Source organism: Brienomyrus brachyistius, chromosome 15 (genome assembly GCF_023856365.1).
Source record: "Brienomyrus brachyistius isolate T26 chromosome 15, BBRACH_0.4, whole genome shotgun sequence".
NCBI classification, from domain to species: Eukaryota; Metazoa; Chordata; class Actinopteri; order Osteoglossiformes; family Mormyridae; genus Brienomyrus; species Brienomyrus brachyistius.
The window spans coordinates 13,270,001-13,285,340 of record NC_064547.1 but is presented as its reverse complement, the minus strand read 5'-3'; positions in this window follow the sequence as shown (position 1 = coordinate 13,285,340).

The following is a 15,340-nucleotide window of genomic DNA, read 5'->3' as shown; positions in this document are numbered from 1 at the left end:
ACCACCCTCCCTTCCCAATAGTGTCTGCCAAAGCCGTAAAGCAGATAAAGAGTCAAATTTGAGAACTCTCTGCATTGTGCCTTCAAAAGATGAATTATTTCTGTGAGTTATAGGCAAGTAGGTGTAGTTCCTGTTTCCCCAGGATCACAGGCTGACGGAGTCACAGGTGAGCGAGGACAGCAGTGCATTTTCAGAGCCGAAGGGTCTAGTGATGCCTTGAAAGAAATCAATTTATTTTTAAAGGTTGCAGTTGCACTCTGGATCCTGTCAGACTGTGAGATGGATTTTTCCCATTTACCGAGGTCCATTTCCATTTAATAATGATTAATTTTGGTGCATAACACCTGGGTCGTTGAGTCATCAGCTTGGTGTGCACAATGTTCCTTTGGTTCAGAACATGTTTACAGCCAATAAAAAAAACATAAAAAATACCAAAGCAAAACATGGAGGAATATATCTTTTAACCACTCTATACTGACATTCTGGGTATCAAAGGGAGATGCATACTAACTAAATGCTAAGTAACATGACAATTACACAGCAGGCATCCATGGATAAGCACCATATGCTCCTGATTAATGACCTAACCCTGTGTTCAGACCCCAAGCTTGTATGTGTCTCAATGGTGAGCAAGAACGGATATACAAAAAGAAGCATTCCAGTGTATCTGCACTAGATCCATTCATCCATACATCCATTTTCTGTAACTGCTTGTACTGTCTAGAGTCTATCCCAGAAGATACAGGCACAAGGTAGGGAATAACCCAGCATGGGGTGCTGACCCATCGCCAGCACCTACACTCATACAATCACAAATGGCAGATAAAACATTTCATCATTTCATGTTGCATTTCCTAAGATGCATGAAGACCTAATTAAGCCTTTAATATCACGAGGTTACAATGTTCTGTAAAGTAGCATGCTGTGATTTACCAGCTACATTCTTTCTGTTCCAAACACCATGAGGCAGATAATCTGACTGCAAGGGCTTCAGTGATCCACAACTGGCACCAGAGGCCTTTGTCTCTCCTCTGTCTCATCTAAACTCACCTCACCAAGCCCCGAAGTTGTGGCACAAGGCTTGGGAATGGAAGACTTCACTCCTTATTACTGCCTGTCACTTCCAGGAAGTGAGCAGCTATTTGGGAATATGTCGGTATCTCTCACAGTCTTCATTTGGCATTGACCGCGTATCCATGTTGTTATTCAGAAGATCTCCACTGGCTATGAAATCAAAACCCAGACTTCGCGGCCACAATAGGTGAATGTTTAAAATTAGACTAATCAAGCAATTCAGAATGTCGGCAACAGCACACAGTGTCTCTCTGAAACTCGGATTCCTGGTTTGCAAGACGCAAGATAAAATTGTGCAAGTGTACAAATATAAAGGTGCACAAGAAATGGGAAAGGAAAATACAAGCAAGCTGTACAAATAAACTACCCACGTTTCAAGATATACAACAAAACGACATGCCTATTGAGAAACGCTGATAAAATATTTCATTGCATGTTAAACAATATTAAATGCTATTTATAAAGCACTAAAAACATATTAAAAACATCAGCAAGAACAGGGCTGGTTTGAGTTCTGAATTATGCAATCCCATGAATGACCTGACTGACACTCAACTATTTCAGCATAAAACTGCAGAGTTTACAGTACTGTGCAAAAGTCTTAGGCAGTCCAAAGAAATGTTTAAAGCTGTTTATCTGGGTAGCAAGTGTACTTTGGCTTAGACCAAAAACACAATTTATCATGTGCAAAATACGAGTAACACAATAAACACTAGTAATATTTTCTTTTTTTTCTGAAAAGTTACCGATATCTAGATGAACACCGCTTCAGTTCCCAAATTTCTCCTCAGGGGCACCTCAGCCATTTCATGATTTTATTAAATTTCACCAACAGCTCAATTAAATAATTAAATAAATTGGTTTAAAAAGTCAGTGAGAGATTGACTAGCTGTATGAGGTGTGATAGTGGCCAAGTCAAAAAATACATGGCTGCACTGGACGGTCGCTGCAAATACTAGGATGATTATAGCAGAGGTTCTGAAATGGCTGAGCTGACATACTTTGACAGGCATAATATCATAGTTTTACACCAACACCAGGATAATCTAAACATCATTTTCTTTGCCTGCCTAAGACTTTTGCACAGTACTGTATATGATTATTTTACAATTTTATACGTTTCCTTCTTTTTCTTAGCTGAGTGATAGATTGATTGATTGATTTATTGATTAGTTGATTGATTTAAATCCTAGACCTCCCATTGGCTTAGAGTATCACAGGTGCTAGTACTTTGTATAGCGTGATCTCTCTAAGTGAGATAATAGGCATTTGGGCGTTACCATTAGCGCTGAATTAAATTGTCAGTCAACACGGGACACTTGAAGCCCTTCCTTAATAGGACTGACCATATGGGAAGGGCTTTGTCGCCGAGGCCCCTGAACATCAGCAGAAAAAGCAATGTTCTTCATTACACTGAATGAGCCACCTGCAATCCATCAGAGGAAGAAATTAGCCCAGGCAGCTTATTAGCCTGTAATTCAACCAACTCTTCAAAGGCTAGAAATTCTAGTTTTCGCCACATACAAAAGGTTTTAATGTATATATGTTTGTACTTCGGAAAGTCTAAATATGTGATGAGAATTAGTTTTTTTGAGAATTAGAATGTTTTTTGTAGCCTTTACTTATTTCCAGATGAATAAAATGGGATCTATATAAAAATTGGATTTAGTCAAATACGGAGTCGGTTTAAGACCTGTGGCCTGGATTTATTGTACACCAGTTCTATAAATTATTGCTGTTATCACGCACTGTTTTTATTCAAAGTGACGTTTGGATTGTATTTCTTACTTAAGTATACCGCATCAGCTCCCCTCTGAGAACCTCACTCAGGAACCTTCATATTAAAAAAATATTTAAAGACACAGTTAATGTCACGCCCACACAGACCCCAGTTTCACCGATATGGACTCAACACTTGTGCTGAACACTTAACAGCCTCTGCTGGTTGCTAACTTCGTGCACCTGAGCCACATTACCACTGTTGGGCATTTCAGGTGCAGAAGCTACAAATTCAGTCCAAGATTTTGTTTTTAACAACCAGCTGAGCATAAGGAATCACAGTCACAGAATATTCAACTAGTTGGTAGAAACAAAATCTTGGTCTAGATTATAGCTTCTGAACCTCAAATGACCAATACTGCACATTACTAATTAGGACACTAAACCCTTGGAACTCCCATCTCATTATTAAGTCTCGTCTTTCCTCCTTGAGTTACAGACTAAGCATTAGTTTGGACTCTTTGTGTGACCATTTGCCGGTGTGTTTCACAGCACTGCATTTCCCCCCATCAGCCAGTTAGCATCTGATCTTTTCACAGCCAGCTTTCCGCTCTGAGACCTAAATGAGCTCAGACACTTTCTGGTGGCTTTCGGAATTAGACTGGATCTTCACCTGCGAGCTTCTCGTCTCTGTGACAGCTGACGCGCAGCAGGGATCTCGTATATCCCTTAATGAAATGAGTTTTTTCATGTTTTGTTAGCGTTCTCTTGCCACTGACTATTTGTTTATACCTCATTTTTGCTGCAGCAAACACGATGCTTCAATGCGCTTTGTGCGAACCGTGTACAGAACATTAGTTTCCCGCATTTTAATTATTCAGGCTAATTTGCTGGCTTTTGTCATTCAGGCTCCTCTGTGTTTGAAAAGACGGTTCCAAGGTCCCGTTAATGAATCACCTTGTTAGACTCGTGACTAGCCCTTCAGTTTAATGTGGCAAGGGGCCAATAATGAGAATGGGTGCAAGGCTCGAAAACAAAGCATTTTTATTTTTTTAGTACTTTGTTTGCCTTTGTCGATAGAGAAACTCACTGGCTCATTCTGCACACAATGGCCGTTTCTTTAACTCCTTACCCACGTCTCTAGCGTTTAGCTTGGAGAGGATGTTCTGCTCTTATCTGCTGTTTATGCTTTTTAGCCTGTTGATATTTTTTCTGTAAACATAGCGATTAAATTGTTTAACTTAACGGGTGCCCTGCATCCTGCCTTCTCTCACTTTATCATAAGGCAAAATAACAGCAATGGTGGAAACAGGTTTATTATTTATGCCCAAAACATTTTTAGGCATAATTCTGCTTAATAGATGTAACAATTTTAGCATTTTAAAAGGGCACCATGTCATTTTGGTAGGGTTTAATATATGCATTTATTTATTTAGCTAACACTTTTATATAAACTGCCAGTTTTCAACCATTTACACTATTGAATGTTTATTGTAGATACACAGTTATTAAGTACTTTTTCCTTTCAAGACTTCAAAAAACTAGCGTTAGGTTTTCAAGTTGTGACCTTAATCATTCTGATATTTATTGTCCTCACCACAAAAAAGATGATCCAATTTCTGTAGGGCTCATTCATGTATTCTGTTTTTAATCTCTATTCCTGAATTAATTTCATTTCTGTCTGTCTCTCTGTGGCTCCAAGCCTGCAGGGATTGGAAAAGCCTCTTTGTTGCTCATAAACCACAGGGACAGGACCCCAGGCTTAAGATTTCTGGAAACATTTTTTCCTGGGTACAATGAGACTTCCAAGTCATCTATTGCTTTGTCCAACAAATAAAATATACATTGGTATAAGACTCTCAACCCAGTCCTCAGAGGCCCCCAGACCGTCCACAGTCTTGCTCCCCACCAGCTCTCAGCCAACCACCACATGTATTCCCTGTTTTTGATTTGTTGACGTGCTCACATGGTCACTGTTACAGGAAATTCACACAACGTTTCATTCTCCCCAAGTAAATTCTGTGCAGCTCACATACAATTAGTGATAAAGCTCAGAATGGCCTCGCACCAGAATATCTTAAAGATCTATTAGTCACATACAACCCTCCTCGCCTGCTTCCATTTCAAAGAGATGGATATCTATTAGTACTTAGCATAGAAAGAACTATAGCAGGCTGCAGAGCGTTCTTGAGCAGAGCCCCACAGCTGTGGAATAGTCTCCCAGCGGATATGCGAGACTCAGGCAAACTCTCAATATTAAGACTAAAAGCACCCTTGTTTAGTCTAGTTTTCAGGGACTCAAGTTCTAGCTCCAGCTAAGTGCTCTCTAGCAGTTAGACCTACTGTATAGTGTGAGGTGTAGAGCGGGGTGGGGATCGGTGCTATTGGCTTTGGATGAACTGAACTGTCAGTGCTGTCACTCTAGCTTCACACGCCCTCATGGAATTGCAGTGCTGACGTTTCAGGGACTCCCTATGCCTGCGTTCCCACCTGCCTCTCCCTCCTACTTTTGCTGCCATAGCCATATCTGCCGGAGCTTACATATTGCATTCACCTAACTGTTTGCACTGCCTCTAGTCTCCTCTGCATTGGCTAATGCACTTCTTTATCCTCCCACTGCTCATGGGGTGTGCCGACTGGATACTAAAAAAATCAAGATTTCCCACTTGCCCTGCTGCCTGCGACACCTCTACTACCTGTGACGTCCTTCCTGTCCGCTCTCCTGCCGTTGATGTCTCTCCTGCCTGCACTACTGTCAGTGATTCTGCATTAACACCCCGATTTAACAATTCGTAATGTATTAATCAACACTTTCGTAACCTGACTTCCTTTACTGGCCCCTGGAGGATGGGCTCCACCTTCGACTCTGGTTCCTCCCAAGATTTCTTCCTTCAAGGGAGTTTTTCCTTGGCACTGTGACCTCTGACTTGCTCACTGGGGGTAGGAATAACATGAAGCACTTTGAGACAATGTAACATTGTGAAAATGTGCTATACAAATTGAATTGAATTGAATTGAATTGAATTGAATTGAATTGAATTGAATTGAATCATCATGTGCCCTATTATACAAATGGTTAATCTGGAGCTGAAATTAGGAGAACTGGATGCAGAAGAGGCAGATGGAGAGCAATTCACCTTGACCAAGAGCACACTTAAAGATGAAACTTTGATGCTGTCTAGGGAACTTCTGGCCCTGCAGCTGAAGGTGTTCCCACTAGAGTAGTAGTAGTAGTAGTTCTTTATTGATTCTGAAGGAAAGTACATGGCCTCACATACCTTGATAGAGTTTCTGACAGAGAGGACTCAATACTACCTGTAGGGCAGCAAGTGTGACGGTTTCTTTCTTATAGATATTTTTCCTATTTCACTGTGCCATCTAATGGAAACATCCGATTGCTTATCCAATATAAGGTCGTAGCCCTGCAGCCTATCACAGACAGCCAGGCATAAGGCAGGGGTACAACCCAGATAGGATGGCAGTCGATCACAAGGCACACACAATCACATATAGGCAAATCACCTAGTTAATGGCAGGAAGATGAAGAAAACAGAGGAGGAAGGAATTCAAACTCCTATCACTGGAGTTGTGAGGCTGCTGTACCATCCTGCTTTCTCAGTAGGCGTCACTGATTGCAAAAATATTGATAAATTTGTTTGGGCTAGTGCAAGTCATGCGTGTTGTTGCCATTTTGTCTTAGTTATATTATACTGGGTAAGACCTTGTATTTTCCGAAGCTTAGCCTCAATGAAACAGAAGATTGATGGTCTCAGGTAGGAAAATGGGCTACTTTACTGGGTTCAGCTCAGGGAACAAGTGCCAAGAAACGCATTATCCCACCCCTCTGCCCTCACAAAAAAAAAATCTAAAGTTTTTACTGACTTGCATAGCATTAAATGACATGACTTTCCAAACAATCGTCCAATGTAGTCAGACTAGCTCAGAGTAGTGCATCATTTCTAAAATGAAATATCAACACATTTGACAAGTACTTTCATTGAATTTAACATTCTTCTGTGCATGGTTGGTGATTATGTTCTCCAGTCTATTTGTAATTGCATTCATGTAGTTTCAGACTGAATTTTTCTTTGTTATATCGAATGTTTTAGATTGTCTTTTTTGGCTTAAACTTGGCCACACATCTAGGTGAACCTCGTTTGCTCCTAGATATTTTGATTTTGACCTAAATGTCCAAAAACATGCAGTTTGGGTAAGTAGTGAATGCTGAATTTCCTTTTGTGTGTGAGTACCCTGCAGGTGACCACTGTCTCTTGGAGTAAGTACCTTGCAGTTGATCAATGTCTTGCAGTGAACCTTTTGCAGTTAACCACTGTTTATTGCACTGAGTACCCTACAGTTTACTGCTTTTTCCTCCAGTGCATGCCCTGCAGTTGACCGCTATTTCTTGTAGTGAATATTCAATAGCTGACTGCTGTCTCTTGCAGTCAGTACCCTGCAACTGTCTCCTGCCTTTTGCAGTGCGTACCCTGCCTACCTCTTTTCGTCTTAGGATAAGCCCTTGGATAGTCATGACTGAAAATAACCAATTATTGAAAAAATTACAGGTATGTTTTTCTCTTCCCTCTCATACTGTGCAATACTGCAACAACAAAGTGTAATATTCTTTATAATGTGTAATACTCTTTTTATTTTAGTTTGTGCTGTCTGTTTACCTGTCCATTATGTTTATCTGCTGTTGTATCGCGTGACTTTCTTATATCCATGTTCATACGTGGAGACTGCAGAATCGCAGTTTCTCGAAATGTCGCCACTTCACATCTGCAGCCAATTAAGAAAACTGGCTTGCAGCCTTTCTCTCGCCCACTGCACAATGGCCACCATCACCAACTTGGCCTCCCCAGTCTCCCCATTGAGCATTCAGGCAGCTCTCCACGGTTCTGAAGGCACCACCGCAACTTCCGAGAGGCGTCTCAAACCCCACTGCAGAGCCTTTTAATTATTTTTCTGCATGGGCCACTTTACAGGACTAAAATAACACTGTGGGTCAGTGAACCGTGAGCTGCGGAAGGTGGGGGGAGGGGGATTCTTGACTAATGGATGAGGAGAATCGTGTTGAAGAAGAATGCTCTGAATTCAAGTTGCATAATAAAAGTCACAGAAACTGCAGCATCATTAATATGGAACTTATATAATGTTCCTGGGTAAAATGTCTTGATATAATTTCCATGTAACCTGCTGGCTTCATTTTCCAGATGATATCCACCTTGTTTTTTCCACAGCTGTCAGCGGCAACACAATTTCACTGCGGTTTTCTGGCACATTCTGCTTGGCATCTTACTGAAGAGGAGTTTTCGCTGACTTGCTTTGCTGGTGACCTACCCCTTAAAGTGCATGAGAGAGTCTGGCTAATGACACTCTTCAAATCATTTTTTTTTTTTTTGTAGTTGATGTGCAGCATCCAGAAATATGTGCTAATAGTATGATGCCTAGCAGATTTCTTGGGTTATCCTGGATAATGGATAAAAAAATACCTTTGTAATGGCTGCTTGTTAGTACAGTCTGTGGAAAGATGAAGATATAGGAATAAAGGAACTTCTAAGCCAGGTAGGAGGTATGCCAATGTTGCTGACCGGAATCTAGCAATTACTTGATTGCAGCAGTTAATTTACCAATAAACAACTCAGGTATTGAAGCCTGTCATAACCTGATTAGGGTTGCCTCTTACAATGTAGTATAGATCCCCTCCTATTCAAATATGGCCCTACATTCCAAATCCAGGCCTTGATTTCAGTTCTCCCAGGCACTGGGATTCTGATTCTGATTGGGGGGGGCAGCATGGTGGTACAGTGGTTAGCACTGTTGCCTCACACCTCTGGGACCCGGGTTCGAGTCTCTGCCTGGGCCACATGTGTGTGGAGTTTGCATGTTCTCCCCATGTCGTCGTGGGGTTTCCTCCGGGTACTCCGGTTTCCCCCCACAGTCCAAAAACATGCTGAGGCTAATTGGAGTTGCTAAATTCCCCATAGATGTGTATGTGTGAGTGAATGGTGTGTGAGTGTGCCCTGCAATGGGCTGGACCCCCATCCTGGGTTGTTCCCTGCCTCATGCCCATTGATTCCAGGATAGGCTCCAGACCCCCCGCGACCCAGTAGGATAAGCAGTTTGGAAATTGGATGGATGGATGATTCTGATTGGTCAGAAGTTTCACACCTTCTTTCCAGGTAAAGGAACGCTGGAAAATCAGCAGGACTCAGCCCTTGAGGACCGTGATTTGAATAGCCCTGGGGTAGATGATGGCTTTTATGATGTCTATTTTTAACTAGCTTTGTGCATTTCAGTCAACTAGCATTTTTTTGTCATAGACCAAGACCTAATTTTATGTTCCACTTTAATACAAACCTCCTTTTTATTCCTAAACTTAGCCAGCAACATCGCTCTTCCAACCATATGGTCACCTACATTGGAAACTGGGCTATTAACTCTAAATGCAAAGTGCTCTACAAGAGGTGACAATGCCAAGGATGTAACAGTTACAGAAGACCCAAATTTATACTGTATTGTACATTCTCCCCAGTTTACCATTTGGAAAGAATGTCTCCCATGATAGATCCACTACACCTATGTGCCTGTCCTTCCTTACCTTAAGAAGGGTTATTTCATGCATGGATTGCAATAAAAGACCAAGCAAAAGCCATCTAACAGATTTAAGAATAGAAGCAACGAAAGCTGACAATGTGTGGTGCTGATGTTGCATCACCATGGAAACTTACAGCAGCCTAAAGCCCTCAGTGTTGTGCATTGTTCATTTTAGCTGCTAGAGCTGATGCCAGAGGAAGATATTTGAATTCTCTAGAAGTAGTTTAAATGAAATTAGAGTATAGTGAGAAATGACACAACTTTTCTGTGGTTTTTTATACAAATCGGTTTGTCATTAATTCATAATGTATTTGTGTCATTCTACAGAGCACAGAGTTTAGCACTTAACACAAAGAAGAGGAACTAACCTATTCTCCAAAACATCATAAAAGTTCTAGACCAAACTTAACATGAATAGCAGAGCAGTTTATTTTTCTTTGTCCTCACTGCTCATTGTGTGATCAGTGTGATCAACGACTGCTGTGCACATGTTTCATTCTGAATGTTCCGGCAAGTCCTTCTGACTTTCATTCTTTTTGGTCTCTTTCTCTGTGGCTTGGGGTCCCTAGAGAGATGGCACCAGTCATAAACAGGCCCACGGTGATCCCCCCTTTGCAGTACATCAGAATCAGATTTATTGGCCAAGCATGTTCACACACCGGGAGTTTGTGTCTGGTTGTCAGTGGCTCTCTTACATATGGTAAACACATGGTCACTGTCAATTGTACCTACAGGAAATTCACACAGTAAAAACAAGACATGGGTCACATACAGTTCAGTTGATATATACAATACGCATGTGTGGTTGATAAATATATTACATATATAAAAAGTGCAGGAGTGCTTTATTAAATACAATATGCACAAAACAATAGAGTGAGTTATTTACAGCAATGAGGAATAGTTTACTTCGTGTCATGGGATAACAGTGCAAATGGGCCCAGGCAATTGGATCCGTTGTTTGTAAGAGTGATGGCTTGTGGGAAATACCTGCTTTTGTGCCTGTTTGTTTTGCTGCACAGTGATCTATGGCACTTTAAAAATGTTGTAGTCTGGGTGTGAGGGGTCTCTGATGTTTTTTCCTGTCTGTTTTCTGACTAACGATAAGTACAAGTCCTGGAGGTTGGGAAGATTAACACTGATGATCTTTTCTGGCGAAAGATGAGGTTATGGGGAGATGAAGGCGTGTCACATGTAAATAATATGTGATCTTGGAGGTTTATGGATGTGGAATAAGGGCAAAATGGTAAGAAAATCCCCCTGATCTTTGTACTGCTGTTGAGTGTTACAGTCTATTTTTGATTACCATCTTGATACATTTCCATTAAAAATGCTAACTTTTCTAAAGAACTTTTCTAAAGAACTTTTCTTCAGTGCATGTGAGCAAAACCCACATTGTAAAGTAGGTGTCAAGGGTAATGGAATCAGATCTGTGCCAATATAATCAAGCAAAAGTCAGTGAAGCAAAAAACAATTCCACAATTCCAGCTTTCTTGTTTGTGCTGCTGGCTTTGAAATTACATTGCCAGCTTTCTCACTTATGCTGCCAGATTTTTTGCTTGCAGTTCAGACACAAACCTCTCACATGGGCTTGTTTTTTTTAGAAGTGCGTCCCCATTGGCTAATGAGTTTTTGAGGGACAGCTCCGTCCCTCAGATGTCGTTTAGTGTAGTTTCGGCAGACATGGACATCGTAAGTAGAAATTTAAAAAAATTTAAGTATTGATCATATATGTTGTCTGTACTGCGGTAGATGTATTGTTAAGTTAGGAGCATTTATGTCACACTTTACCGCTCACAGGAAGCAAAGTCTTTCTCATCTGGTTGAGTTAGTTATGTTACTGCACTTTTACCATGTTCATCATAGTGAAATCTGCTGTTTTCGGGCAACAATGTTTGCCGCAAAGGTAAAGAATTCTTTAGGATTCTCAAAATTGTAAAATGGAGTGATTCAGGGAGGAGAGATGAAGTTGTCTCCAAAAAATGTTATCAACAATGATTACACAACATCTCAAGAGCGGATCTCACTGAGATGAACCCTAACAGCGGCAGTTTGTGGCAGTTACTTGGTCAATGATAATAATAAGCGCATAATTTACGAGAGGTAAACTGCTGACATAAAATTATTGCTTGATGTGGAAAATACGATGTGGAAACTTATTCTAAAGACCATTATTGTCCATTCATGTCAGCCAAATCAGCCACTGTGCGTGAGAGAGGCAACAGTGTCTGGGCACCAACAGCAAACATGAGACACAGAAGTGTGAAGAGGCTGTCAGCATCACAGGAACATAAAACGAAACGACTCGGACAGTCCCTTCAGCCAAATGAAAGCTGCACATTCAGGGGTGCTTGTACTAGCATTTAGAGATCCCACTAACAAATGAAACAGGTCCTTGACTGAGTATGTCACATTTTCCTCCCCTGGAGTTGTTATTGTAAGTTGTATGGTTTTGTTTTGTGTCGGTGCTGTCATGCCCAGCTCGTCCGATCCTCGTGTGTGCCACGCCCCCTGATTATCCACGTGTGCTTCCCCGATCGTACCCAGCTGTGTCTGATTATGTTAGCCCAGTCTTGTGTATTTCAGTCCGTGTCTTGCGTTGGTTTCCCGTCCATCATTGATGTTGGTCGATGCCAGTGTTCCGTCCTGCCCTTACCCTTCATTAAATCCCCGTTTTGTCCCGTATTCCGCCTTCCTGCCTGGTCCTTCCTGCCCGCCTGCCCGTTCGTCTTATCCGTCCACCGCGAATCGTGACAGGTGCATTGATTACTTTTTTTTCCACTTCAGCATGCCATGGACCAGGAAAATGGCCTCACCATCCGCAACTATCCCCAGATGCCGAATCCAGGGAAAGTGCAGCTGAGCGACACCATTAGAAGCTATTTCTGGATGGTACTCAGAATGATACTGTACTGGATCAAGGTATGATTCTCATTTGCTGTGTCAAAATATCAGCCACTTTGTGTACAGCACATAATTTCCCTTTATGTCTTTACTGTTTCGGGGTCTCAGGACATCATCTCTCTTCCAGATGGTCCTGAAAAAGGGGTTGGATGTGAGACTGATCTGACTGTATATGATTTGTTAATCATGGAATGGTGCGTCAAGTCCATGACGTATGAACTAAGCAGTCTCGAAGGGTAGGTTCATGGAAAATAGTCTTTCAGAAGATGGCTCCAAGGACAATAATGAAAAGTGACAATTTAACATTGGCTCATCAACCATTTTCTTCAACCCAAATTTTAGAGCTCTGTGACCCTTGTCATTGACAAAGCAAAATGTTCTCTGTCCCTTACAGGAACATTTGCTGGTACTGATGCATCTCGGTCCAAATATGCCCCTGCAGGATTTCGTGCATTGATTCAGCGTATCAAAACCATGTGGATGCCAGATATTTGATAAGCGGATTGACATCTCAAACGCTTGCCTGAGTTTTCTCATTGTATGGCCAAAACATGATAAACTGAGACACTATGCCCATGTGTTTGTTGTGTTGTTTCCCAACCAAGTGCTCAAGGACCCCCAGACGGTCCATGTTTTTGCTCCCTCCCAGCACCTACCTGACTTTCTTGGGGACCCCGAGGACTGTTTTGAGAAACACTGTTGCAGGGAAAGCTATGGATGAAGATGCTTCCTCTGATTGTTGGTGGTAATGCAGTGTCAGAATAGGACAGCATAGCCCAGCATAGAAAAATATATCATTATGCTAATTTTCTTGCAATGCCTCGACGGGGACTTTATCTCTGTTTCTCAGAAAAGACAATTTATGTTAGCCATTCATAGCTACTGGTGATAAAAAAAACTTCTGTAAAGTCCATTGGTTGTTCCGACATTTTGCGCCCTGAGCTCAAAACATCTTCCCGCTCTAAAGGCACTAGGCAATTGCACAATACTATCGGGACCCTCATTATCCACCTTATCCTGGGGGCACGCCTGTGGAAATGATTATGGGTGTAACAGCGGAAGTAGCCGTAAAAAAAGGTGGCAACACCTTTTATTCTTCGGAGAGACTAGCCCCCCCCGACGGTCTGTTCAAATCCGTGTAACATATATAGTGTGTCTTAAACAACAATGCTGTCATGTTGAGACATCGAAGGAGGCAAAAGTAGGCATAGGGAGGACGTACAGTAGAACGCTTTATTAACAAAACCAACGTAAGACAAAATAAAGCAGACTGCGAGGGGTCAAACAGGAAGGCTGGCATGGGGCAAAGATGGGAGAACATGCAGGGAAATGAAGTTATGTCTAATGACAGTACATGGGAGCACAGGACCGGGAAGGACTTATGTACAAGAACTAACAAGGGAGTGGAATGAGAGCCAGCTGGAACAAACCATAGAAGGGCAGGAACAAGAAGGGCAGGCTCATTTGGGTCTCAATGGGGAATAAAACAGGAGGATCGGCTGGGCAGGGAGTGACAAATGCTTCAATCATCCACAAAAAAGAGGGACTGTAGCTGACAATCTTTGTGCACTTTCTATCACCTACCAAAAGATTATGAATTGAGACAAAAATGAAGATTCTAAACTTAACAAGACTACCGAAAACACTCTATGTATGGTCATATCATGATGCACTTATGTAAATCGCTCTGGCTAAGGGCGTCTGCCAAATACCGTAAATGTAAATGTTGGCGAGAAACCAATGGAGGCAAGGTTGCTTCCCACTTCTGAGATTTTTCATTGACTCACCATCAATCGTAATAGACTTAGTGAAGTAGCTAAATATTAGTAGTGCAACAGTTCACAAAAGTGAACCACAAATGGTTCTTGACTCACAGATTGGATTTTTCAAATCAGCAAATTTAACTTTACTTTCTATTTAGTGCTTGAAGGAACTTAAAGAACACTTAAAGCAAGGAACTTTTAACGCGCTCCATTCACGTGAGCACACCATTGCTTTGTCTATATCTTTTCACTGCAACTCTGCCTCATACAGAAGTCCATAGAAGTCCATTAATTCGTGATCCAAATCCATGCCGTACCATGGGGGGGGGGGGGGGGGGGGGGGTTTCCATACAGATCACCGATCAACTGTGGTACATTGCACCAGTACTAAATATGTTACTGTACTGAATGTTATGTGAGGCCATTTTTTCATGTCATCCTCCCTGTAGAAGGCAGAGGTATGACAACATTGTCATGTTTCAGGGTTGACAGATTTTGTTCCTACATATTGATTTGTAATTTTGCTATTCCTCATAAAAACTGGTTCTGGTTTAGTGAAGCAACAAAGTGGAAAGTTCACCCATAATTCACACAAGGTATCATGGTAACTAGGAATGAGGTGGATAGAAGATCTCCCTATTATGCAGGAAATGACAGATATACAGGTAGAAAAAGCCAGAAGACAGAAAAAGAGCAAAAACCACATAGATTGCACTGCTGGGAGAAAAAAAAAACCTCTGAAGGTCCTGGTCTGAAGGTAGCTGGACACTCTTCTTGGGCATGTGAACCATGCAGGTTCAAGCAGGACATTTTGAAAGCACAGGCCCACATGGTCATTTCAAGCAAAAAGAAGCATCATTCTGAGACAGATAAGCACCTCCAACAAGAACAACCAAGATTAACCTTTAGTTTATCTCAAGCACATGCTGATTAATGCCCAGCTTTTCCCAGCTGTCGTTTTGCAAGGAATGCAGGTACCAGAGTTTGGAAAAAGGGAAGGTTGGAATCATTTCTAAAGCTATATGACTGCTGTGTTGCCAATATAATACAGGGATTATTCCTTTATCACATGATAATATGTGACAACTGAAAAGTTATTTTCAGGTTTAAAGATTTAAAATAATTTAGTATGCACAGCATTATATAGCTCAGCAGTAGCTACTCATAAAGATTAGTATTTTTGCAATGCTTCATAGGAATCTATATTCATTTCAGCACTTACTGAAAAGAACATGGTGCTATACACCTGAAAATAGCAGCAGAGATTAAATTGAGGGTACTGT